At 45.1% G+C, this 27,049-nt stretch overlaps 1 protein-coding gene across 6 annotated transcripts in view; it reads left to right on the top strand.

The window, feature by feature from the left end:
* Positions 1-27,049, top strand: part of LOC122817027 (copine-3-like) — a 2,295,182-nt gene that overhangs the window by 520,989 nt on the left and 1,747,144 nt on the right. The window contains exon 1 of one of the 6 annotated variants that reach the window (XM_044090158.1): positions 16,345-16,446. The exons of the other annotated variants lie outside the window; for them this stretch is intronic. The gene's annotated coding sequence lies outside the window, so the exon portion shown is untranslated. Of the gene's footprint in view, positions 1-16,344; positions 16,447-27,049 lie in introns of those variants that run through there. 6 annotated transcript variants of the gene reach the window in all.

Here is a 27,049-nt window from a genome sequence, read left to right as displayed (position 1 = left end):
TGTAACTGTACTAAATGAGATTTTTAGGTGTCCTGTATTTGATTTGAGCTGCTTAGTTCCCTGTCATCCTTGCCTCTGCTGCTCATTCATTTACAAGTTCTGACTTGCAGGGATTGCAGATCTTGCTGCACTGTGCCACGTGATATAAAAGTGAAGGAACATAAGGTTTCTTAGAAACTCAAGTGGTTTGAGTCTTCAGGATCAGATGCAGACAGATGAAGGAGCACACTTACATTGTACTTCTTTTGTTTCCTTTTACTTCAAGGACATAAAAGCAGTTTGTGATGCGACACACCTTGGAATTTGCCATACTGTTCCTCAGCATGCAAAAGAACTTAGTTTTTCACATTGTGAAGACTTGAAAGGAAACAGACCCTTTCTTTATACCTAAAGTAATGCTTTCTGTCTCAACAAGTCAGCCTGTTCACCTACCAGTAGTCTACTCAAAATTGTGAAAAGAAAGGGAAACGGCAGCAGTACATCTTGGGTATGAGTGAAACAAAATCAATAATGCTTGCTACGAGACTTGTCTGTGGCTTAACAAATGTCAGGCAGGCTTGACTGTTCTCTTTAAGACTACTGCAAAAGACTGACTGGCATCATCCGGGCAGATCTGTTTTGTATATTTTAAAAATGCATTCTGTCCAAGGCATTTTGAAGCTGTAACATTGATGCTCATCTGTAGGTCCATTAAGCACCACAGGTAGAAGCTGGACAGGTTTTGGCATTATATTGCTACAAGGAAGTCCTGTTTTACATGTCCACTGTTGAGGGTTAGCATTGTGGACGGTTAGATATATATAATATTGTGAAAAGCCCTCCCTAATGAAAGTCATTGCCTATGTATAAGGTATGCATCGTAACAGCAGACCTTTTTTTTTTTTTTATTAAGAGATTTTTTTGTGTGTGCATTTTGCACTTTTGCCTATGTGTCTGCCTTCAGTTAACCCTCTCCTTAGCTGGACAACCGACAGTGACATTTGATGTAATGTCCTATCCCATGCAGTTTGTATCCCTACAAAGTCCCATAACATCATCCCTGTGGGATTGCACATGTGGTTTGAAGACTACCCACTAGCTGGTGATTTGGTGAGTCTAATGCTAGACCAGGTTGTGCATTTGCATGCCATTCCTCCGAGAGAATGTGGGAATATGTGACCATCTCCATCCATATCCTCCTGCTAGGATGCGCTAGTTTTATCAAGTGCCCAAGCCACTAATGAAAGTCAGGTTCCTTGGCCCTGTAGTCCGAGCTTTGTATATGCCAGTAGATTTGGCATCAGAAAGAGTTTGTGTAGGATGGACATCTCTAGGTTCATAGGTAGGTACTAGGCTATTGGCCCTAGGGCCTATATAAGCCTCGCCAAACAGTACCCTTGCTTTTGCCACCCAAGAAAATTATTTTCCTGTGCCCCTGTCAAGCAGAGCCACAGAAGTGATCCCCGGGGTGAATTTCCTATCTCTCATCCAATCATCAAGATTTTTCTTAGAGTGCTAATGAGGAGCTTTGTTTGATATAGATAGTTTGTTCCAGAGTATGGGAAGTCTCCAAGACAGAAATCTATCCCTCCAGCACGTTCTGTTTATTGTGGTGACAAGGTTTAGGTCCCTAGAGCGTGTAGCTCGGAGAGATTGGAATTTCTTTACGTGGAGCATGTCCAACAGCTCTGGGTTTGACATAGCTTTATATGTTAGGCAGAGATTGCCTCTGAGTAGGCAATATGTGACAGAGTAAAGCTGGAGTTTTTTGAGACTGTCTGCGTAGGGCATCTGTTTGAGGCCGGTAATCCTCTTTGTGAGGTATTTCTGTGGCCTTTCCAGTTGTTGTAGATGTCTTGTGAGGTACATACCAAAAGGGGCGTTGTACTCTATAATGGGTCTAATGAGGGGTGAGTAGAGGGGAACAGTGACCTCTTTTTCCTGGATGAGAAACCTTTTGTGATAAGGTGTGCCACATAGAAGGATTTCCTGACTACTGTGGCGATGTGATTATCAAAGGAGATACTACTGTCCATCTTTGTCCCAAGGTCTCTTATCACACTTTCGGTGTTAAGTAGACTACCACCTATGTGGTAGTTCATGGGTACAGAGTTTTTACCAAAAGGGATGACCATGCACTTTTTGGCATTGAGCTTGAGGCCATGGCTTTGATACCAGGCATCTGTCTTAGTGAGGCCCTTTTGTAGGATGTCCACATCGTTAGCAGATTTGATTATGGCTCCTAGTTTGCAGTCATCTGCGAACTTTGTTAGCCAAAGACCTTCTGTGTTAGCCTGTACTTCAGAGAAGTAGATACCAAACAGGAGAGGACCTAGGACTGAACCCTGTGGTACTCCACTTGTCACTGGTCTGTAGTTGGATTTAGAGTCTGCTACTTTCACAGTGTGTGTTCGGTCAGTGAGCCAATTGGCAACCCATCTTGTGACATAGGGATTTATACCTAGTTTAGTGAGTTTGTCTATAATTCCAGAGTTGGGGATGGTGTTGAAAGCCTTGGCGAGATCTAGATAGGCTGTGTGTGTACCACCTTACCCTCATCTACAGCTTTGGTGACCGCTTCAAAGAAGTCTGTCAGGTTTAGGAGACATGATCTGCCTTTTACAAGCCTGAACTGGGTAGAGTCCAGAGTTTGGAGATTACCAATGTCATTATAAGTTCCATGATTATATGCTCCATAGCCTTGCAGACCAGGCTCGTCAGGCTAATGGGGCGGTAGTTCCTGGAGTCCGTGGTGGCTCCCCCTTTGTGGAGTGGGATAACTGTTGCTGTGCACCATTCAGTGGGCACAAAGCCTGATGTGAGTCTATGATTGAACATGGTACTTAGGTGGGGTGCCAGTTTGTTCTGTAGTTCATGAAGCCTGGGATGATGTCAGGTCCCATGGATGCTGTGTTCTTGGCTTTAGTGAGTGTGTTTTTTTTTTACCTTTGCAGCCGTGATTACAGGTACTTTGCATTCTTCGGGTATAGAGATGGGCCCTTTAGGGGATGAGAGAGGGGTAAAGTTAGCACTGAACCTATCTGCCAGGATGTTGGCAATATCAGTTGGTTCTGTATATTTAGTGCCAGTGTGCTGTAATTCAGAGCAGATCTGAGTGTTGCCATTGAGATTCTTGACATAGCTATAAAATGCTTTGTGGTTGTCTTTAGAATCCGTGGCGATTTTGTTTTCGTAACTAGCTTTGGAGGATTTTGAGGGATCTCAGCTTCTTACTGAGGCTGACCACAGAGTTCCTCCAATCATGGGATTTTACTCTTTTTTGCAACAGTTTCTTTCTTCTGTTGTAGAGTTTGTTTATAGCAGGGGACCACCAGATTGGCTTCCTTTTTTTGGAGGATAGCATCTTGGTTCTGTTGGGGATTGCACGATCCATGCACTCGTGTAAGTGCTTATAAAGTGCAATTGTATAGGATTCAGCTGTCGTATCTCTGTTGTCCATCAGCATGGGTGTCGTGAAGTTTGCCACTTCTGTCTTAAGAAGCATGAAGCTGGCTTTGGGGAAATTATTTACGGTGGTTTCCCTAATGGGGGTGGGGGGTGGGGCTGGGATGTGGATGTCTAGGGTGATTTGCTTGTGGTCGGAACTGACCAACGAGGAATTGACCTCTGGTGTGGAACACCAGTTGCCCATGTTGGTAATGACCAGGTCTAGGATATTGCTGCCCCTGGTGGGGGTGTGGATAAGTTGATCCAAGGCATTGGAATTTATGAATTCCAGAAAACGTTGAGCACAAGAGTTGGTACATGAGTAGTTTTCCCAGTTAATGGTGGGGTAGTTGAAATCGCCCATTATTAGGGTGTTAGATTGTACCCTAATAATATCCAGTTTATCAAATGAGAAGTGGGAGTCCTGGGGCATGCTTGGGGATCTGTATCAAGCTACAATTTACGTTGCGGTCTTGCCCAGAGTTAGTTGCACTTGGATAATCTCAGATGCATTATGCTGAGCAACTAGCCTGGAGGTGTGGGTATCCTTAATGAATATGGACACGCCTCCGCCTTTAGTGCTTCGGTCCAAGTTAGGTGGCCGAAAGGTGTGGTATGAATTATAGCCTGGTAATGCAGGGGTGCTCTCTGGAGCCTTGAACCAGGTGTCTTGTCACTGCACAGATGTCGATGTTCTCCACTTGGAGTGCCTCAAGTGAGTGCATTTTGAGGTTTAGACTTCTAGCATTGAGTAGCGTTACCCTTAGATTTTGCTTGCTTGTACCTGTTACTTTTTGTAAGGATCCGTGTGTAGCTGGCATACATTGTTTCTGGGCTTAGTCTGAAAAGTGTCCACATGGATCAGTTTCTACCCCAGTAAACAAATACAAGCAACAAATTAATACTTGGAATTTTGCCTTGGTTCTTGCTATTGTAAGTAGTAAATGGAATAACTGTATTGCAGGTGTCTTTATTCTGTTTTATTATACATTACTAGTCCCTCCCAAAAAAGTGGAACTTCCATGGAGGGTGGCACTATGGTAGCTCTGATGGCTCATGGTGCTCTCTTCTCTAGTTCACTTTTTGGCAGGGGTGCCTTCTCTAAAGGGTCTGCATATTCTCTGTGTGTCCACATAGATTGTCACCTGTTGTTCTGGTTTCTTTCCATCTTCAATAGCCATGATGTAGGTGAATTTTCAGTCCTCCACTCTGGATTGCTTTTAGGGATGCATGACATGTGTAACTGAATGAATTGTATTTCTGTTACAATTGGTGGGTACCCTGTTCAACCTTAGTTTGTCTATGTTGCCCCTTAACTGCTGGATGAACTCCATTGAGTTTTTCAGTGAATAATGTTATCCAGTCACAGAAGTTGTACTGCCCCAGAAACAGCCTACGATGAGAGCAGAGGAGGAGCCTTCCTAGAAGAAGTAAGAATAGCCCTAAGGAAAATGAAGTTGTGGAAAGCAGCAGGATCAGATGAGATCATAGCAAATATGATAAAGATGCTGGGTGAGATCAGGGAGAAATGGCTCCTGAGGGTACTAATAGCAGTGTGGAGAGAAAGGCATATCCCAGATGACTGGAGAATAAGCATACTCATGCCAGTGTACAAGAACAAAGGAGACATTCATAACTGTGGGCAGTAGAGCGGCATCAACCTCCTATCACATTGCATGAAAGTTCTGGAGAGGGTAATAAATGGATATGCAGAGTAGTAGAATGTAAGATGGGAGATGAGAAGAGTGGATTCAGATCTGGATGCAGCACAACTGACCCAGTGTTTGCAGTGAGACATGGTTCAGAAGACGCTAGTTATGAGGAAAGAGTCCATCTGGGCATTCCTAGACTTGGAGAAAGCATATGACAAGGGCCCAAGAAAGGTAATCTAGGCAGTACTGCTGTGGTTCAAAGTCCCAGAAACATTGGTAGAATTAGTGCAGGCTATGTACAAGGACCTAATGACTTAAGGACGATAGTGTTCCGCCTCACAGAGGGGGTTCCCAGTAGGAGTAGGTGTTCACCAGGGTTCAGCTGTGAGCCCACTGCTGTTCATACTGGTGGACTGCAGTAGCGAACAGGTTGGAGGGGACAGATCAACAAAGTTACTGTAGGCAGACAGACTCTGAGCAAGAACTTCAGCAAATGATAGGGGAATGGAATGCAAAACTGAAGCCATAAGGGATGAAACTAAGCACAGATAAGACAGTGGTAATAACAGCAAATTGAGGAAATCAGAAGATGAGAACTGAGATAGAAGGGAAGATAGTGGAACAAGTAAATTGCTTCGGGTATCTGGGAGGGGTGGTTGAGGAGAAGGGAAGTCTGAATGAAGAGGCCAAAGCTAGAATCGGAGAGGCTGCAGCCAACTGACATGGAGTCTCAGCTGTAATCTATGACAGAAGAATGCCAAAGAAGCTGAAAAGTAAGGTGTACAAAACAGTGGCACGGCCAGTACTACTGTGTGGTACAGAAAATTGGGCAATGAAGGCAGAGCAGATGAAGAAGCTAAAGGTGATGGAAATGAAGTGTCTTAGAAGGGTGGTAGGATGCACACTGGGGGACAGACGAAGAAATGAGGACATAAGAACAGAAACCAAAGAAGGTCCACTTGCTGAAGAGAGCAAAGTGGACAGATTATGGTGGTTTGGACACGTGCAGAAAAGCAGAAAACAATCTGGTGAAGGTTTGGGACAGACAGGAAGAAGGTAAGAGGAAACGAAGACGTCTTGCAAAGAGATGGGTGGATTGGATGAAAGAAGATCTGTGACAGTCAGGCATAAGTGTTGTTGAAAGCAGGAGTGTGACATTGAATCGAGAGAGATGGCAACAGTTAACACGATACCCCAACCCCATGTAGAAAATGGGAACAAGGGACTGATGAGTCCTCTCCAGCCACTGTGAAGGGGTTCATTCACTTTACATTCATCTCCAAGAATCAGCATTAGCTTTGTAAGCAGTTTACGTAATGCAAATTTTACAGTTCTGCAAGACTGTATGCCATGTTTTTACTTCCACATTGCATTTCTTTATTTAGGGAATTCCTACTTGGCACGAGGGCCTCTTTTCTGAGGAGGCCCAAGGGTAAGCAGCTCCAGTGCACATAAAATAAGCAATTCTAGCATAAATAGTTATGTAATTCGCATTAGTAGTTATGTTAGGAACCTGGGTGGTAATTCCCAGATATGCTCAGAATTAGTCCAAAATGACAAAAAATACACCAAACCCACAGACATTGCCAACATCCTAGCTAGTACAGCAACTGTGGTCCCTCTCCACAAAGGTGGTGCCTCAACGGATCCTGGAAACTATTGCCCCATAAGCCTGACTAGCGTGATCTGCAAAGCTATGGAAAGGATCATCATGGACCTCATAAATAAAGATATTTGGGACCTACAGACACTGGATCCTACCCAGTTCGGCTTTGTTAGGGGCAGATCCTGCCTCTTAAACCTGGTTGATTTCTTTGAAACAGTCACCAAGGCCATTGACAAGGGGAAGGTGGTCCACACAGCCTACCTGGACCTCGCAAAAGCCTTTGATACAATACCCCACTCTGGCATTATAGATAAGCTCACCAGCTTAAATATAAACCCCTATGTTACTAGATGGGTTGCAAACTGGCTCAAGGACAGAACCCACATGGTTAGAATTGCTGGAGCCAAGTCAGACTCCAAACCAGTTACAAGTGGCGTCCCACAAGGCTCAGTCCTGGGACCTCTCTTGTTCGGTATATATTTCTCGGAGGTACAGGCCAACACGGAAGGACTGTGGCTGACCAAGTTCGCAGATGACTGCAAACTGGGCGCCATAATCGACTCTCCAGCCGACACAAGCATCCTCCAAAAGGGCCTCATAGAAACAGACAACTGGTGCCAGAGCCATGGCCTCAAGCTAAGCCAAAAAGTGTATAGTCATCCCCTTTGGCAAAAACAAAGTGCCCACAAATTACCACATAGGTGGTAATCCATTAAGTACCGAAGACATAATTAGGGACCTGGGGACCCAAGTTGATAGCAATCTCTCATTTGACAACCACGTGGCCAAAGTGGTTAGAAAAACATTTTATATAGCCCACCTAATCATGAAGGGATTCACATCTAGATCAGGGGAGGTCATTGTGCCTCTTTACTCATCCCTCATCAGGCCCATAATTGAGTACAATGCCCCTTTTGGGATGTACCTTACCAGACACCTGCAGCAACTGGAAAGACCCCAAAAGTACCTCACCAAGAGGATCAAAGGGCTCAAACAGATGCCATATGCTGCCCGGTTAAACAAACTCCAGCTATACTCAGTGGCATACCGCCTGTTCAGAGGCGATCTGTGCCTGACGTATAAAGCCATGTCCAACCCGGAATTAATGGACATGCTGCACCTCAGAAAATCCAAATCCTATCGAGCTACACGCTCGATAGACTTGAACCTCAGCACTAAAATAAATAGGACATGCTGGAGGGACAGATTCATAACCCAGAGGCTCCCTTCACTCTGGAATAAAATCCCAGTCCAGGTTAGGCAGAGTCCCTCATTGACTCTCTTCAAGAGGAATCTTGATGAGTGGATGGGAGATCGTAGATTTACCCCGGGTATCACTTCTGTGTTACTGTTAGACAGAGGCACAGTATACTAACCTCATAAAAGGGCATAGCAAAATTAATTTAAAATGGGTGGCGAAAGCCAAACACATTCTGGCTAGGCTTATAAATGCCCTAGGGGGCAGATAGCCTAGTATGAACCTATGAATTGTAAATGATACATTAACGTATTTTTAAAAAGAAAATATTCATACAAGCTATGAGAAGAAATTAAACAAAAATAGTTGATTTTATTCATTTGTACAAAATCTGACCAAGTTTTTAAGCAAATGGTGGAAAGTTCAGGTTCAAAACGGGTACAAGTTAGTATGATAAAGGAGGATGTAATAAGTTTGAAAAGTGTATGATGTGGAGAGACAAATGTTGAGGGAAGGAAATCTGAGTAGTTGTGCTAGAAAAGTTTTGGATGGAAATTGTTACAAATAAAATACTGAGTTTTAAATATTTTATAGAAAAACCATATATAGGTTGTGTATCTAAGTGGCACGGCATACGTTAATTGTTTTGTAAGAGCTGTCAGCAGCGAGTGTGCAGTGGTTTTACTTGGCATGTGTCTGAGCAAACTGTTACTAGAGTTCACTGAAAATATACCAGCTTATGTAGTTATAGCTTTTGGTTGATTTGCATGTCTTTCAAGGAAGCGGGACAAACTCTAGAAATAATCATACTTTAATCCGAAGCATCGACAGAGTAATACAAATGTAAATTAATAATGTTAAGTTGTCAATCTCGCCTTCATTCTTGCTGAATGGGTTCGGAGCCGATCCTCGGCTCCGACTCGGCCAATACTAAAGCTCGAGAGCTATTTTTACCGGCTCAAGGCTCCCCTATATCCCACAATGCTAGGCGGTAAATACCCAGATCTCGTTTGCCGCTTTAGCTGCGAGGTGCTTGTTTCTACCGGCTCTGCAGGTTAGTGACTTTTTATAGTTGTTAAACTTTAAAATCCCCTTATTTTTCTTAGGATAGTTTCTCACAACAGTTTATTTAGTTATCTATTCCTAGTTTCATTCGGGTTCCCCTAATTGTTTTTCCCGTTTATCCCCTGTTAATTTCCTTAGGCCTTCGGGCCCTCCTCACTTCCCCTTAGTCGTACCTTATTGTGTGAGTGATTGGCTTTTTTCCCCTTTCTTTAAAGGTGTGTCTTACAGCACTTTAGGATGTCTAAAGACTCCAAGGTCTCAGGCTTCAAGAAGTGTGACTAGTGCTGTCAGAAAATGTCTCTGACAGACGGTCACACTACTTGTGTATATTGCCTGGGACCTTTGTACCTGTAGGACTCTTGTTCTGTCTGCCACGCTTTCAGTCCAAGAGTCCTGCAGGAACGCAAAAATAAACTTATACTTCGAGGCCTATTAAAGCCTGAAGACTCCCTGACCCAGACCGCGTCAGGAAAACCTTCCAAACCTTCCAAGGCGTCGGCTCCAGCTTCGGAGCCGTCCGCTGGTGGCTCTAAGGCTGCTTCGACATCTACTCTGTCTGGAGCCGATGTTTCGAAGAGTAAAACTGTTACCTCGGCTCCGGCTGGAGCCGAGAGGTCCAAGACTCAGACGGCTCCGATAGTTTTGTCAGAGACATCTACTAGGAAGAGGTCGAGATCCCCATCCATTGGCTCTATCCACTCCTTATCAGAGAGGAGCCATAGGTCCCACTCCTCTCGGTCCTCCAGACTGTCCGACCATGACTTAGAGAGGGTGGTGAGCAGACTTCTCAAGTCCCAGGCACTGGCCCAAATACTGCATAGCCCTTCCCAATGGTTAGTGGCTATACCCATCCCTTCCTCAGTTCCTCCTCCGATTCCTATGAGTTTGGAGCCGGAGCTTCTGAGAGCCGTGACTGTCGGTGCGTCAGAGCCGATACTTCCACTTTCAGCTCCGTCGGCTCCAATCTCCTCCTTGGAGGGATCTGAGCGCCGGGCTTCCCTCGTCAGCTTCGAGGGGGGCGAGTGGCATCGGACCCTTGTCCAAGCCCGTTCTCCCTCTCGGAGCTTCGGCGCTGGTGAGCTCGGCCCCGACATCGGCCTCGGAGCTGTACCTTTCGGTGCCGGGAGGAGTTCTCGTCTCTTCGGAGCAGGGATCTTCGGCCCCGCCTGATCGGGGCACCTTCGAGGTCATGCGGAGCGTGCTAGACCCGGTGTCTGCTCCACGGTCGGCTCCCCCCTCTACAGTGCCTGCGATGGTCTCTACCCACCCTCTCGTCCCAGACCATAGAGAGCCAACGTCTCAAGTTTCCCCACTGGGAATATCCTCCTTTTCCGAGGCTTCTCCTGATCCTTCAGGGGAACCCCCTCGGAAGAAACAATGCAAGAGGAAGCATATTGACTCCCCCGAGTCTATCACCTCGGATACCGACTTGGATGAGTCGGAAGGGTCCCCACGGTCCTCCTCTGAGGATGTCTCCTTTTCAGACATCCTTGAGATCCTTAGACAGAGGGGGAACTGGTCCACCCTTAACCCTTCAGAGGACGAGTCGGTCTACCTTGAGGCTTTTGGCTCTCGCCCTTCCACCTCCTGGGTATCTCCTCCCTTTGACCCCCTCATGGAAGTGGTGGCAAGGAAGGCGTGGACAGCCCCTGATATGGTGGAACCTACCCCACGAAGGCCGTCCAAGTTTATTACAGCTCCTAAGGACAAAGAATTCTTATCCAAGGGCGTCTCTGTTGATGCTGTGGTGGTGGCTGCAGCCACTAAGAAGGAATTAGCCGATCCTTCGGTACCTATCCATCCTCCTAATAAGGAATCTAGGACTATGGATAGGTACGGTAAGCGGATGTTCTCCTCAGCGACCTTTGCTATGTGTTCGCTGAACTACTTATGTCACTTCACCCGTCTTCAGAGAGATATGCTCATGGAAATGGGTGATGCTTTGCAGGATCCAACAACTGAGGGGTTTCGAGACAAAATGAACTCCCAGTTGGCAACCCTGAATTCAATCGTCAACTCCTCCATGCGGCTTCTTTCCTATGCGGCCGATGGGGCGAGTAGGGCCACTGGCACAGGTGTAGCTTTGCGAAGTCACGCCTGGATGCGGCTTTGTAATTTTGCGGACCCTTTCAAGGCGTCCTTCAATTCCCCTTTTGATGGTACAGCGTTGTTTGGACCTCAGGTGAAGGACACGTTGACTAGGTGCGAACAGGATGGCAAGACTCTCTCTGCCGTGGGAGTCCGGTTTTCTACCCCTTCTAGACCGTATCCCAAGGGTCAGAAGGGGGGGAAAATGTGGTTCCACAAATCACAGGGAGTCTCGCCTGATGCATGGAGTCAGTTCCCCTCTAGAGGCAGAGGGGGGAACAACAATAGACGCTGCCCTAGGGGCAGGGGGGGGGTCTGCAAAATCAAGGTAGCAGAGAGACTCTCTCTGACAAACCTTTTCAGCATCCCTGAGAAGCTGCCCGACTGTCCACCTTCGGAGGCAGTCGGGGGAAGATTATCACTGTATTCAGAAGCCTGGCTTTCTCTCACTCAAGACAAATGGGTACAGTCGATTATATCCGAGGGTTACAAAGTTCCCTTTGTCCACATCCCATCTCAACCAAAAGGGCCCCTTCCAGACGTTCCACCCGTTCTAAGGGAACAAGCAGCGCTAGAAATATCAAAGCTGCTGTCAAAAAGAGCTATCCAGCCAGTCCCGGCAGACCAGCAAGTATCCGGAATCTACTCCAAATTCTTTTTGGTTCCAAAAAAGACAGGGGACTGGAGACCAATATTGGATCTCAGTGGACTAAACAAGTCTGTAAACAAAACAACATTCCGGATGGTCACGCTTCAGTCCATTCTACCCTTCTTGGGTCAGGACAATTGGATGTGCTCAATAGACCTTCAGGATGCGTACTATCATATCAAGATGCACAGACGCTCCAGAAGGTTCCTCCGCTTCCGGCTGGGAGCCAGTCACTATCAGTTCAGTGCCCTGCCCTTTGGTCTCACTACAGCCCCCGAGTGTTCACCAAATGCATCGCAGTGGTCACGGCTCATCTGAGACGACAAGGATTCCAGGTGTTTACATATTTAGACTACTGGCTCCTTACCGCTACCACCAGGCGTCAACTTCTCATATCCAGAGACTACACCATTCATACTTGTCAAGCTCTAGGCATTTCCATAAATTTCGAAAAATCTGCCTTGTTGCCTTGTCAGGCTATTATCTTTATAGGCGCCACCTTAGACACAATTCATCTTTCCGCGAAACTAACAGAGCAAAGAGTATCAGGTATCCGCAAACATGTTCACATTCTTCTTCAGTGCAACAGGATCAAAGCCAGGTTTGTCTTGAAGGTGTTAGGTCTCATGGCAGCTGCCATTACACTTCTTCCCCTAGCCCGCTTTCACATGCGGATCTTCCAGTGGATGCTGTTTTCTCAGTGGTCCTTCCAACAGCTCCCAATGTCTCTCAGTATTCTGCTGACCCAATCATGCAAGAAGCATCTATCTTGGTGGATGACCTCCCCTCAAGTTCTTCAGGGCAGATCATTCATCCCCCCCGGTTGCCACAGTGACAACGGACGCCTCCCTGATCGGGTGGGGGGGGCATTGTCAGGGCAGGACGGTCCAGGGCACATGGCAACCTTTCGAAAGCCATTTGCACATAAATGTCCTGGAGATGAGAGCAGTACTTTTAGTGTTGCAAGCCCTTCAGCACTCTTCCCACCGGGACTATTGCAATTCAGACAGACAATATGTCTGTAGTATGGTACATCAACAAACAGGGCGGAACCAAGTCTTATCCCTTATGTCGAGAGGCACTCAGACTTTGGCAGTGGGCGATCTCATCTCAGCGGTTTCTGATAGCAACGCACATCCCCGAGAAGTCCAACGTGATAGCGGACACGTTGAGCAGGGCCATACTCATACCACACGAGTGGTCACTCAAACAGTCAGTGCTGGAATAAATTTTTCAGAAATGGGGCCGACCTTGCGATCTTTTTGCTACTCCCCTAAACTGCAAGTGTCACGATTTCTTCACCCTCTTTTCCCTACCAGGTCAACCCGCCAGGGATGCTCTAGTCCACGATTGGCCCCGGGGACTTCTGTATGCCTTTCCCCCCCTTCCACTGATCTCTCAAGTAATTCAGAAAGCTACTGCATTGAGAGTCGACATGATCCTCATTGCCTCTTACTGGCCTCGTCGGATATGGTTTCCGTTCCTTCACCAGTTTCTGTTGGAGCAGCCTTGGCATCTGGATCCATTGCCAGATCTTTTGACTCATCAATCGGGTCAGCTGCACCACTCCCTCCCATCTCTCAACCTCACAGCTTGGTTGCTCCGCTTCCTACCCTAGCCAGGCTTCCTTTAATTTCCCATTTGGTCCGTAACATCCTTATAGCCTCCCACAAGTCTTCTACAAGAAGGATTTACAATAGCAAGTGGAAACGTTTTTCCTTCTGGGCAGCAACTAATAACATAGACCCTTTCACTGCACCTATCCAGTCTATACTAGGCTTCCTGGCAGAACTTTTTCACTCAGGTTCTTCTTAGTCTACTATTGGAGTCCAATTGGCGGCTATATCTAATTTCCATGTAGGCTTTTCGGACTCCAGCATCATGTCCCACAAACTTTGCAAAGCCTTTCTAAAAGGTATCTTTTTGCTCAAGCCCCCAATTAGAGACCCCCCACCTCAGTGGGACTTAAATTTGGTTCTAGCCTCCTTGACCCCCCCCCTTCGAACCGGCCGCTTCCTACTCTCTGAAATTGCTTTCATGGAAAACCCTTTTTCTAGTAGCCATAACATCAGCTAGACGGGTATCTGAACTTCATGCTCTTTGCAGTCATCCTCCATACTTAGTTTTCCACAAAGACAGGGTGTCCCTTCGGACCAACCCTTCCTTTTTACCCAAGGTTTCTTCTGAGGCGAATCTGAATCAGACAATCGACCTTCCAGTTTTCTTCCTTAATTATTCCAACAAGGCAGAACAAAAGTTACATTTCCTAGATGTTCATCGCCAGCTTCGTTACTATTTGGATAGGACAAAACAGTTTAGGAAGTCTAACCAGCTATTCCTATCTTATGCAGAAGGCAAGATGGGCCTTCCAGTTTCCAAAGTGTCCCTTTTGAGATGGCTGGCCTCTGTAATTTCCTTCATTTATGAACTCAGACACCAAAAGCTACCATCACGACCTAGAGCTCATTCAACCAGGGCGTTAGCTACGTCTGTAGCATTTCAAGACAGACTGCCCATAGATTCCATCTGTCAAGCAGCTACATGGGCTTCTCCTCATACCTTTATCTCACATTATAAATTGGATATGGCCTCCAGAAACCGGGCTAACTTTGGTTCCACCGTACTCAAGAGTCTGTTCCGATGAGCCACCCAGGATAAGTGTGCTAGGGACGCGGTCCCATCCAGCAAGAATGAAGGCGAGATTGACAACTTAACATTGAGAAGTTATGTACCTACCATAACGTTCCATGTTAGTTGTCTTCTCGCCTTCTTTCTTCCGTCCCACCCTCCATCCCCCTAGCCTGGACAGACCGAGAGGATCCTTAGGATCTTTTATCTTCCACAGCGTCAGCCACCTCTATTGCCCCTGATTGATAGTTCTACAGGTAGTTTCTATAGAGGTGGATTTCTTTTTTCTCTGTCTCTAGGAGACCAGCACTGCTATACTTTCAGCTATCAAACGAGATTTGGGTATTTACCGCCTAGCATTGTGGGATATAGGGGAGCCTCGAGCCGGTAAAAATAGCTCTCGAGCTTTAGTATTGGCCGAGTCGGAGCCGAGGATCGGCTCCGAACCCATCCAGCAAGAAAGAAGGCGAGAAGAAGACAACTAACATGGAACGTTATGGTAGGTGCATAACTTCTCATTCATTTTCTGAAGTTAGTGGTGTTACCTCACAGCAAGAGGTTCTCCCGTTCGATTCTCGGCGTGACTTCGGAGTGCTTTCTGTGGGGAGTCTGCATATCCTCCCCGCGGTTGGGCAGCGTTCGAAGACATGCGTGTGTAAATGGGCATGCCTTCGTTGAAGGTTGGGCGTCGAGCTGGCACCTCGGCGTTTTGTAAAAATCTACTGCCAATCATTAGCGGACCAGAGTTCCGCTGTGGCGACCCCTTACCGGGAAAAAGCCTAAAGACAACGACAAGAACAATACATTTTTTGAAGTAAACGAAATATGTAATGGTATTGTCAAGTGTAATACACGTGTTCTTCCAAAAAAATAAAAAATATCGCCAGTTTTAAGAGTGATGAGACTAAAATGCGAGTCAAAATGAGGGACTTCCGAGAACTGTGCTGATTTGTGCACATAGGTACTATTTTGACCTAGATGCTACTAAGGGGGGGGGGCGTCGGCTGTCGTAGTTTCACCGCACTGCAAAAGAGATTGCAACTCGTGTCCAACCACTTTTGCGACAGTGGAGAGAGAATCCCGAGAGCATACTAGCTTTTCAAGGTTGTTTAGCGCTACGGGCAACTACAATACGTTATAAAGGGCACAGCCACTACACTTTGTGTGTTGTGTGTGCGAGTCAAGTTGTAATTTTAAGCTTGCTACTTTGTACGTGTTATAGTGTCCCTCTTCCTACCAATCAGGAACACTTGTAAAATGTTAGTACTGCTACCTAAGAAAGATAACATGACTGTCAACTAATATCCATTTTTGGAAGAAAAATACGTCATTAACTGTGACTGTTATTATTTATTAAATGTAATTTAATATTTTTTCTCCAAACGTCATCAGCAGTAGGCGTACCTCAAAACGTTCGCATTCCTCAAAATTCCATATTGAAAGGGTTTGCCCCACATTCAAAATTTTTAACTGATAGCCGAGGTGAACATAAATGATATCGGTGCATTGAGTTTTAATAAGTAAAAACAACACATTTTAACAAGTCTATAATCTTCCTAGTTGTAGCTGTTAGTCGTTAATATGTATTCCACATGATGAGGGCTGGTGTTCCTCATTTTGGAGATGGAAGTTTGAGTGCTGTGGGTTTAAGGAAGAATTAAGAAGGGTCATAGCTACGAATTGGAGTCAAAATCGGGAACAGTTGAGAGGTATGCGTGAGATTGCGATGGGGGTCACACAACAGCTATTTGCATGTTCCTTCAAGAGAGGCGGCACGTTTCCGTGTAATGCTGAGAGCTGGAGGGGTGTGGTCGGAAGTAGTTATGATACCTTAAAAAATTAAGTTTGGATTTTGTAATAGTTATCACCACTCTATATCAATGATAAGGACTGTAGCAAGTTTTGACTTAAGTTCGCCCAACAGAGAGTCTAAAAGCAGTTGTTTTTGATAAGTGAGGACTTAGCTTGCTTCTGGGCGGAGAATAGAGGTACGCCTTTTTAAGGGGATGGGCGAGTACTGTTGGGCGTTTTTCATTGAGTTTTCTGTAGCTGTCGAGGGAAAGCTGCCTTTCCAGTTTGTAGGTTTGAACGTGGAGTTACGTTTACTGCATCTTTATAGAATTGTTCATGGGCGGTAAGGTTTTAATAAGAAAGCTTTTTCTGGTGAAGGGTTTGGTGTGTATTTTTGGAATAATTTTTACTCTTGTGTGAGCTTATGATGAATACTTAGTTTTGTGATGGGGTAACTATACATACTTTATTTTAGGAATCCTTTTAAGTACACCTGATTCTGTTCTTAAGTCGTGAAACATGAATTGCCAGGAGCATATTTAAAAAATCTAATTAAAATTTTGCTGAAGAATTGCTTAATTTTATTTCCATTTGGTTACAGTGTTTTGAGGCTGGAAAACGACAGATTATTTTCCTTGTGAATTGTTTAATTTGAGGCTCCATATTTAGGAAAAAAAATGCTTAACTTTCTCATACAAGTAGAAAGTACCCCATGCTTGCAGTACTTGTCCTGCCAGGAAAAAAAGTCCAGCAACTGTTCCATTCCTGTCAAGTTGTAGTCCCAGTAGTACGCCCCAAATGCCTCCGCAACCCCCATACAAGAACCCGTCCGCTAAGATCCACAAATAATGCTCTAATTGAAGTAACCAGGAGTAAAAATAGCTCAGGTGAATCTCTATACTTCCTACTACATTGCTAAACTATGGAATGCCTAACCACTCGAAATCAGAACTATAACTAGCGTAAAAAACTTCAGGCATTGCATTATAGGATCATAGGAGGTTACTAGGACAATGGCCCTGGGGCCCTTACAAGCCTAGCCAAGAGTTTATCCCCAAAAAAGAAACCCCAGTCAGCACCTGCTGCTCTTGTCAGTGATGGACAAAGGTGGAACAAATTTGTGGTTTCCCATCCAGTCATCAAGGTTGTGCTTGAAAAGGGTTAGTGTTGTACTCTGACATGTATGGGGAAGTCTATTCCAGGGACTGGGCAGTCTCTGGGAGACGAACCTGTCTCTCCAGCAGATTTTGTTGATGTCTCAGATTTAGGCTTATCAAGAGGGTAATGCGCGACTAGTTAGACTTGTGGATGTGGAGCATTTTTAGTAGGGCAGGGTCCAATATTGCCTTGTAGGCGAGAAACAGATCACCTTTGTTCAGTCTGTATGATGCAGAGTAACGTGATAATGATTTGATCCTGCCTACATAAGACAGGTGTTGGAAGCCTTGGATTCTCTTTGTGTGGTATTTCTGTGGCCTTTCCAGTTGGTGCAGGTGTTTGGAGAGGTACATACCAAGCGGGGTGTTGTACTCAATTATAGGTCTAATGAGGGAGGAGTACAGAGAGATAAAAACCTTTTTTCTGGATGCAGTCCCTTTATTTGTAAGAAGAACCAAGTAAAAGGCGTTTCTGACCACTACCGCCACATGGTCGAACGTGAGATTGCTGTCAACCTGAGCACCTGGTCTCTCACCACGGATGTTGTGTTTAGGGGGTTGCCGTTGATGTGGTAATCAATAGGGACCGTGTTTTTGCCGAATGGTATGTTAGTACATTGTTTTTGCTTTTAACTTAAGGCCATGACTTTGGCACCAGTTATTTGTAGGTGTGAGACCCTCTTGGAGTATGTTAATGTTGTTTGGGGAGTCAGTGACAGCACCCAGCTTACAGTCATCTGCAAACTTGGTCAGCCACAGGCCCTTCGTCTTTGCCTGGACCTCTGAGAAGTAGATGCCAAACATTAGGGGTCCCAGGACAGATCACTGGGAAACACCAGTAGTGACAGGTCTGCTGTCAGAGGTGATGGTGCCTATTTTGACCTTGTCTGTCCTATCTGTGAGCCAGGTGGCCACCCATCTGATGAAATAGGGATTAACACCAAGTTGTGTTAGCTTTTCAATGATGCCTGAGTGGGGAATTGTGTCAAAGGCCTTGGCCAGGTCAGTGTAAGCTGTTTGTACTGACTTTCCTTCATCCTGGGCCTTGGTGACGGTCTCGAAGAAGTCAACTAGGTTCAGTTGACACGATCTGTCTCTGACTTATCCGAATTGGGTGGGGTTGTGTATTTGGAAATTGCCTATGTCCTTATTTGAGATCCGTAATAATACGCTCCATGGCTTTACATATCAGAGTTGTCAAGCTAATGGAGTGATAGTTTCCCGGGTCAGTAGTGGCACCACCCTTGTGTAAGGGGATGACAATGGAGTTCTCCACGCTACTGGAATGAAGCCTGTAAGTAGGCTGTGGTTGAATAAGTTGCTCAGTGATGAAGCTATTTCTTGCTGGAGATGGTGCGGAATACAGCCTGGGATATTATCAGGTCCCATGGAAGCTTTGTTCTTTGCCTTGGATGGGGGCCTTTAACACTTGATCTACGGAAATGTGAGGTGTGGGACAAGTATCGGGGATGTTGACTGGGCCTTGGGGGCAATACGGGGGTGAAGTTTGCGGGGGGGGGGGCGGTAAGGGGGTGAAGTTTGGGCTGAACCTGTCAGCTAGTAGGTTGGCTAAGTCGGCAGGATCAGTGCAAGTGGTACCATTAAGTACTAATTCGGGCTTTGCCATGGAAGTTACTAACGTAACTGAAGAAAGACTTTAGGTTTCCCTTTGTTTCGGAGGCTAGTTTTTAACTCATAATTGGCTTTGGAGTTTTTCCACTAATAATCTAATTTGCTTGTTGAGGCAGAGGAGGGAGATTTTTCCCATTTGGAATTTGTTCCTTTTTACCCTTGGACAACAGTTTCTTCCTTTTGTTGTGAAGCTTGTTGATAGAGGATGTCCACCAGACAGGTTTGTATTTCCTTGAGGAGCAAGTTTTAGTTCTGTTGGATATAGCCGAATCCATGCAGTTGTACTGGTGCTTTTATACTGCACTGGTGTACTGTTCAGCATAGCTGTCTGCATCCTCTGGGGGGGCGGTGGTGTGAAGCTGCTGATGCCCTCCCTTAGGAGGGTGCAGTCAGTTTTTGAGAAGTTTTTTTTAGCTTGCTTACGACTGAGGAGGGGTTGGGTGGGATAGAAACTTTCAATGAGACAGACTTATGATCTGATCTCACCAGGAAAGAACGTAGTATGGGAGTGGTGCAGTGGTCACCCATGTTTGTGAGAACCAAGTCCAGTATGTTATGTCCCCTTGTCTGGGATGAGACCAGCTGGTCTAGTGCGTTAAAGTTGATGAAGTCAAGGAATCGGGTGAGTGCATTAGTGCAGTATCACCCAGTCTATGGTGGGGTAGTTGAAGTCAACAAAGATCAGGGTGTTAGGGGGGTACCTTGATGGAGTCTAGTAGGTCCTGGTAGGAGGAGTGGAAGTCCTGAGACATGGAGGGCGGTCTTTCACTGGCTATAACTTGGATGGGTGTCTTGCCAACTGTCAGTTGCACCTGGAGTAATTCCAGTGCATCATGCTGGTAAACCAGTCTGTAGGTGTGTCTGTCTTTAATGAAGATAGTGACTCCTCCACCCTTAGTCTTTCCAACCTCATTTTGGGTTCAGAAAGTGTGGAGTGAGGTATAGCCTGGTAAGGCAAGGGTGTTCTCCACAGCCCTGAACCAGGTTTCCCTGACTGCACAGACACAGTCATCTTCCAGTGTGAGGAGAGCCTCTAGTGAGTGCATTTTCAGATTAAGGCTCCTAGCATTGAGCAGCATGACCTTCAATTTGCTTTTTGACATTTTTCATTTGGGAAGACTTGTCTTTGGAACATTGCTTAAAAAAGGCACAATTGGGGAGGCAAGAGCTTTGGCCAAGATCCGGAACCCCTGGGATGACAGGTGGAGGCCATCTCTGGCAAAGCAACGAGACCGGTCAACCATGTCATCCCAGGCAGACAGATACTGGATCCCCTTGGAAAGACATCAGAAACAAAGCCAGTTGTTGAAGTTAATCATTTTTTGTTGGTATTTTGGCATCATTCTTGGTGAAGGTAGGATGCTGCTCATGGTTAGGGTCACACCTGCCTGGAGTGCATACTGTGAGCACAATCATGTCTCTCTTCATATAGTCCAGGGAGATGCATCTCAAGTCATTCACATCAACATGGACAGTGGCAGTGTCATATTTGTACCTGTTGTGGATAGACCTAAGTGCGTGCGTGATGTGGCGGATACTAGCGCCTGACAAACAGCCGACCGTGACCTTCTCCTTGTTGAGCCTGGTGAGGAGGACGTCACTGTCACTCACTATTGAGTCGCCAATGACTAGTATGTTTGGTTTATTGTTATGCCTTATGGGCTGCATTGGTTTATTGTTATGCCTAATGAGCTGTGTTTGTGAGAGACTGGTGTGTTGACTACTTTGTGCGATATGATTGGCATTGTGTGTGGAATGTTTGTGTGTTTCGGGCGTCTCTGTTGTTTAGGTAAGTTTTTGTTGAGGACCCCTGCATAGGTGGGTTTGTGGCTCTCTGGACAAAGACAAGATTGCCAGTACAAGCACCACACCACCCACATCAGAGTACTGACTGTAGTGTGAGAGAGAGCATGGATTCCAGCTTACTGATGTAGATGCATCTCTCGCAAGTAGAATTATGTGCTTGGAGAAGGGGACTGTCTGTGAACATGAAGCAGATGCTACACTGTCTCAGTATGCCCATATCGACCAGACTGGCAGGGGAAACTGATGGGAAATGTCCAGACATAGTGCTCTGAATACTTGGTGAAATTGGAGAGATCAGGGTTTGATGAGGGTTTGTCCACAAGAACCCTAAATGTAAAATAACTGGCTTGAAGCACAAGTGCTAAAACCAAAACTAAGACACTTTGAATAGCAGACAAATTTAATCAGGCTACTAACACGTAGTAATAAGTGCAGAATGAGAGCACTTGAAAGCACACAGAACAGCAAACGAAGGTAATAAAGAAGGTCAAAGACTGTTACAGTAAGACCAGTTGAATAAAGCATAAATAATAAATAAAAAAAGGCAAAATGAAAACAGCCCAACGATATCCAAAAACCTCGGCAAAAATGATCAGTCCAAAGGCATAAAACAAGCATAGGCAAGGCTCCAGGTTCTCCAACTGCTTTAATATGAACAGACACGAGTGCTTTCACAGAAATGCTTCTTCAGGTTTGTCATGTTCATCTAAAACACCATTCTTATACCAATCAGCCATGATCATATGACCTACCAATATATATTTAAAGATACACATTTCATAAAAAAACTGTAAAACATTTAATAGATACAAACATATTAATAAAACTAAAAAATAACAATAAAACAAATTAAAAACTAAACTTTTATTTACTGAAATTAATCACACCTTTACCTACGCAGTGGTTTATTTTTCAAAAGGGGTCTCATAGGAACATGGTCATTAAGACCGTGCCCTATATTCGCCCTTAGTCTAACTATCCACTCTGCCTCCAGGCTCTCGGTTCTTCCTCTTATATCACCTCCCATTAAATTTTCAAAGCATCTTCCTATGACCATAAATTAAAAAAAAAGTCTCTCATTAGTTTCACTGACATGCTTTGCCAACGCATTAAAAATGCTCTTTTTCTTCCCATGGTAGACATGCTCCCTTATTCTATCTTTTAGCTGTCTGTCTTGCCAGCATAGAATTTGTGGCATACTTGACAGCCAAATATACAATATGTGAACCATCACATGTAGCTGTGATCCTAAATTTAAAGTCCTTTCCTGTATCAGGGTGTCTGAATTCTAGATCATCAGCTATATGTACACAGACCTGCCCTTTACCACATGGTTTAGTTCCCCCTTGATCAGTCACTGAATTATAGTCTCTAGTGTGGCAAAGTCTCCTCTTCAGGGGCTTTTTGTTGTTAAATGTGAACTATGGTGTCCTTTCCAAATAATTAAGTCACTTGCCTGTCATTCGTCAAAATATTCCAGTGCCTATTTATAATGTCAGTATACTGTCTCACATTCCTTGTAGCTAAAGCCACATCCTCAATTTACTAGAATGTTGGGGGCCAATAGCTGTACTTGTTGGTCCTACTTCTATCCCATCCTAAAAATATGGTTTAGCTCTGGTGTTTCTCAATCTGGTTACATCCATACTATTCTTGTTCACCATACAGTCATATCCTCTGGCCAAAAGTTCTGTGCCCACCACTGCAACTTGTTTATTAAAATCCTCCTCCTTCCCATTCAGCCTAGAAGCTCTAAAAATTGATTTTGTACAACGTTCTTAAAAATATATTTCGGATGCATACTCCCCCTTCTTGGTAAATTATTAGCATGGCATTCTTTCCTATATAGTCTCGTACTCATATCATGGTTATCATCTTTAAAGATGGTAACCTCTAGAAAATTAACATCAGTGAAAGACCAATGCAATGTAAATTTTAAAAATTGTGTGGAATTATTGATAAATTCCAAAAGTGCCAGTTGTCCAGGTGACCCATTCCATAAAAGGAACAGGTCATCCACAAACCGTCGAAAGAACAAAATATTTTTTCCAAAGGGCCCTCCAATTATACTCTCCATTTCTCAGTAACTCATTACAGCATTGGTATAACCATTGGACACGAAGTGCCCATCGCAACGCGGTTACATTGCCAATAGATTTTATCCCTAAACATGAATATATTGTTCTCTAATACCAGTTTTAAAAGTATTTGCATTAATTGTATCTTATCGGGCATAAAGCTCATGCGCTTTTCCATCAACCTACTGACACTGTAAATACCCTCTTCATTCGGAATAACCATGAAGAGTGACACTACATCAAGCGTAACTAGTATGCAATGTTCTGGCAAACTTGTTACTGGTAGTCATAGAGGTCTCTAAGAAAGTGCTCAGTGTCTCTTAGAATGTATTCTGATGGATTAATCAAGCAACGGAGATTCTTCTCTATGTATATAGAAATAGACTCCGTGCACCAATTCCTCCCTGACAGAATGGGTCTCATCGGGGGATTTACTGAATCTTTGTGCAACTTCTGGAGTCCTTGAATCATTGGTGTAGTCGGGTTAGACATAATAAAATATTTCAGAAGATTCTCATCTAGGAGACCTATGCAAACGTTCATGTACACTGTTAAATACATTCTGTATCATTTTCTTCACCTGTATAATACCATCTTTCAACATATCAAGCATAATGTTATCATACTTCGACCTCTCCATGACTACAATCTGGCCCCCTCTTATCTGCAGGTCTTATCATGATGGTAGGGTTATCATTGCTTCAAACCCATTTTTAGTTAGATTATATTTTCTATTATTTTGCCCTGCGGCCTTTTGTGAATAATACATTTTGTAAGCATCATCAGTACAAACTTGCTCAAAGGCTTGTATCAAAGCATTCTGTTTTGGAATGAACATTTGGTTTTCTAAAACAAAAAACATCACTTTCAACATTGCCTTCAAACATAATCTTCAACATTAAATTTCTTGTGAACATTTTAATGTCAAACACAATCTCTGTGATATCTGAATCTGCAGTAGGAATGAAAGAAAGCCTCTGTTAAGGACATTCAATTCCTGCTGAGATAACATATAAGTCGACAAGTTTACCACTAGTTCCTTTTGTTCATGAACGCTTTTTTTATGGTATAAGGACTCACCGCCCCTCCTTCGTGTTTCCTTTTGGTCCTTGTTACACTTCTTTCTCTCTGTTGCCCTCCGTACTGATTCTTGTTCCCTCTGTTTGTCGATCCCTCCCTGGTAGGAAGTGGAAAAAGCGGGCAAGGTGGGGTTAGAGTGTACAGTTGGCCTGGGGTCACTCGCATTCGTTTTAAGAGCTGGAACATCATTGTTCACTTCGTGGTGTACTTCTGCAGTTGTCACAAAAGTTTTCCGTCTCGCACCCACTGATGTAGCTTCTTCAGTGGCTGGTTCTGTACTCACTGGTACAGGGACGTGTTCCTTACTCGCTTCCTGCAAGGAATTCATGACAGGCGTTTCAGTCGTCACTCTAGATGAACCACGATTGGTGGAAACCTCTAGGGGCGGAATTATGGCCGATGTTCTGGTTACTGATTCGCCGAACGATTCCCTTAGCCAAGTAAAGACATTCCCTTCCAGGAAGTCTCTCCGATCTCTTTGCAGCTTCTTTAATTTAATTTGAAGTAGTTTCCCAGAGAACACCACTGCATTTTCAACTACCTCGTTCATGCTTACTGATCATTTCAGATCCGTAACTCTGTTGCAACTGCGAAAATTTGTTTTTAATACTGTCCAGGAGATGGGCTGATTCCCTTTCTGCTGAAGCCACCAATAGCTTCAGATAGCCCATACTGATGCTGAGATTCAATTTCTGCCCGTCGCTGAGCAGCCTTGAATATCAATTCACCTGAGCTGCCATTTTCAGCATCCTCAAGCCTCTGGGTACAACACCTTCCTGTAAACAAGCTGCTAGATGACATTTTTCATCCTGAAGCCATTTTAACTTGAATAATTCTTTCTCGAGTACTAACAAATCACTCAAGTGAAATTAAGTCCACATTTTGTATATCATTCTGTTCAACCTCTAACGAACTAATGAACAGTGGATTAACATTTTCGCTCACCTTCGAGATGAATTCCTCAGCTTTCATCTTGTTCTTTTTAGAACTGAATACAGGATTACAGTCCCACTCAGTACTCTCAATCCCTGTAGCCATATGTTTGGTATCGATGGAAGCAAACAGTAGAAAAGCAAAAAGAAAACAGCCCAGCAATATCCAAAATCCTCTGCAGAAATTAAGGATCAGTCCAAAGGCATAAAACGAGCACAGGCAAGGCTCCAGGTTCTTCAACTGCTTTAATAGGAACAGACACAAGCACTTTCACAGAAATGCTTCTTCAGGTGTATGTCATGTTCATCTAAAACATCCTTCTTATACCAATCAGTCATGGTCATATGACCTACCAATATATATTTAAAGATGCACATTTCATAAAAATACTCTAAAACCTTTAATAGATACAAACATACTAATAAAACTAAAGAATAACAAAAAACTAAACTTATAATGTTAAGTTGTCAATCTCGCCTTCATTCTTGCTTGATGGGTTCGGAGCCGATCCTCGGCTCCGACTCGGCACTTGCTTTAGCTCGAGAACTCCTTTTACCAGCTCGAGGCAGCCCCATATCCCATGATGCAAGGCAGTAAGTACCCAGATCTCGTTTGCCGCTTCGCTTGGGAGGTCTTCTTTTTACCAGCTCCTGGTAAGTTGTTTCACTTTGTGATTTTCAAGCCCCTTTTTAGTCAAAAACTAATTTATAGTTTAAATTTAATTTCTATCCCTTCCTGACAGAAATTCCCTGTCTTTTTGAATTTGTTCTTAGTTATCCTATCCCATCCCCCCCCTGTTAGGGTGTGTGTGTTGGTGTTTTTTATAGAATACCTTTTGGTATTTTGTGTAATTTAATTTTATTTTGACTGGTGTGTGTGTGTTTTGTGTGTCGGCACCATGTCAAAGGAGAGGGTTTCAGGTTTTAAGAAGTGTGACTCGTGCTGTCAGAAAATGTCTCTGACAGACGGTCACACTTCTTGCCTGTATTGTCTGGGCCCTCTTCACCTGCAGGACTCCTGTGCTATTTGTCACTCCTTCAGCCAGAGAGTCCTGCAGGAGAGACATAACAAACTGGTTCTTAGGGGCCTTCTTAAGCCGGAGGGCTCTCCGGCTAAGTCGGCTCCACCGAAACCAGCAAGAGTTTCCAAGGCCCAGGCTTCTGTTTCTAAGCCTGCGGCCTCGGCTCCAACTCGTACAGAGTCGAGATTGGCTCCGGCTGGAGCCGATTCTGGCTTGACTAAGCCTTCGGCACCGATGGCCATCGGTGCCGAAACTGTATTGTCCACTTCGATGTCGGCTCAGATCGGCTCCGACACCCATGTGGCACAGGCATCGGTGTCGGCTCCGATCGGCTCCGACACCGTTACTTTGGTGGCTGTATCGGCTCCGGCTGGAGCCAATACATCGAGGCGTTCTGTCGGCTCCGAGAAATCGGCTCCGACAGGATCCGTAGTGTCGGCTCCGATGGCTCATTCCAGGAAGAGGTCGAGGTCTCCTTCCTTGGAGCCGATACTTTCGGCTCCGGCTTCACCTTTTCTGTCGGAACGGAGCCATCGGAACCGATCTTCAAGGTCATCCAGGTTGTCTGACCATGACCTAGAGAGAGTGGTCAGCAGATTGCTCAAGTCACAGGTACTGGCCCAAATGCTTCACAGTCCGTCTCAGCAGGCGACTGTTGGTCCACACCCCGTTACAGTTCCTCCTTCAACTCTACCCCAGAGCTTGGAGTTGGAGTCTTCGGGCATAGTTACTGCTACGGCTGGAGGACGGATACCCCCTTCTGTTCCTTCAGCCTCTACTCTTATCTCCTCTTCCTTAGAGGGATTCGGTGGTCGGGCTTCCATGGTCTCCTCCGAGGGGGTGAGTGGCATCGGACCCTTGTCCGAACCCGCTCTTTCCCCTTGGAGCCTCGGCCTTGGTGAGCTCGGCTCCGACATCTGCCTCGGATGCTTCCCTTTCGGTGGTCCCTGGGTTCCTAGCTCTTGGGCCGGGTTCTCTCGGACCTGCCTGGGAGGGGAGCATTCGAGGTGATGAAGAGTGTACTGGCCACTGGTATCAGTCAGCAGTCTCTTCCCGTAGCTCCTCCCTCTATTGTACCTGTTGACATCTCTGCCACTTCTCTTGCTACAGGACCCAGAGATCCTCCGCCTCAGGTTTCCCCATTGGGAATTTCCCCCTCTTCCGAGGATTCTCCTGATGTTTCGGGAGATCCTCCTAGGAAGAGGACTTGTAAGAGGAAGCATGTAGACTCCCGAGTCT

The sequence above is a fragment of the Protopterus annectens genome, chromosome 12.part0 (assembly GCF_019279795.1).
Source record: "Protopterus annectens isolate FY-2018-M chromosome 12.part0, PAN1.0, whole genome shotgun sequence".
Lineage (NCBI taxonomy): Eukaryota > Metazoa > Chordata > Ceratodontiformes > Protopteridae > Protopterus > Protopterus annectens.
This window is presented reverse-complemented; position numbering and strand designations above follow the sequence as displayed.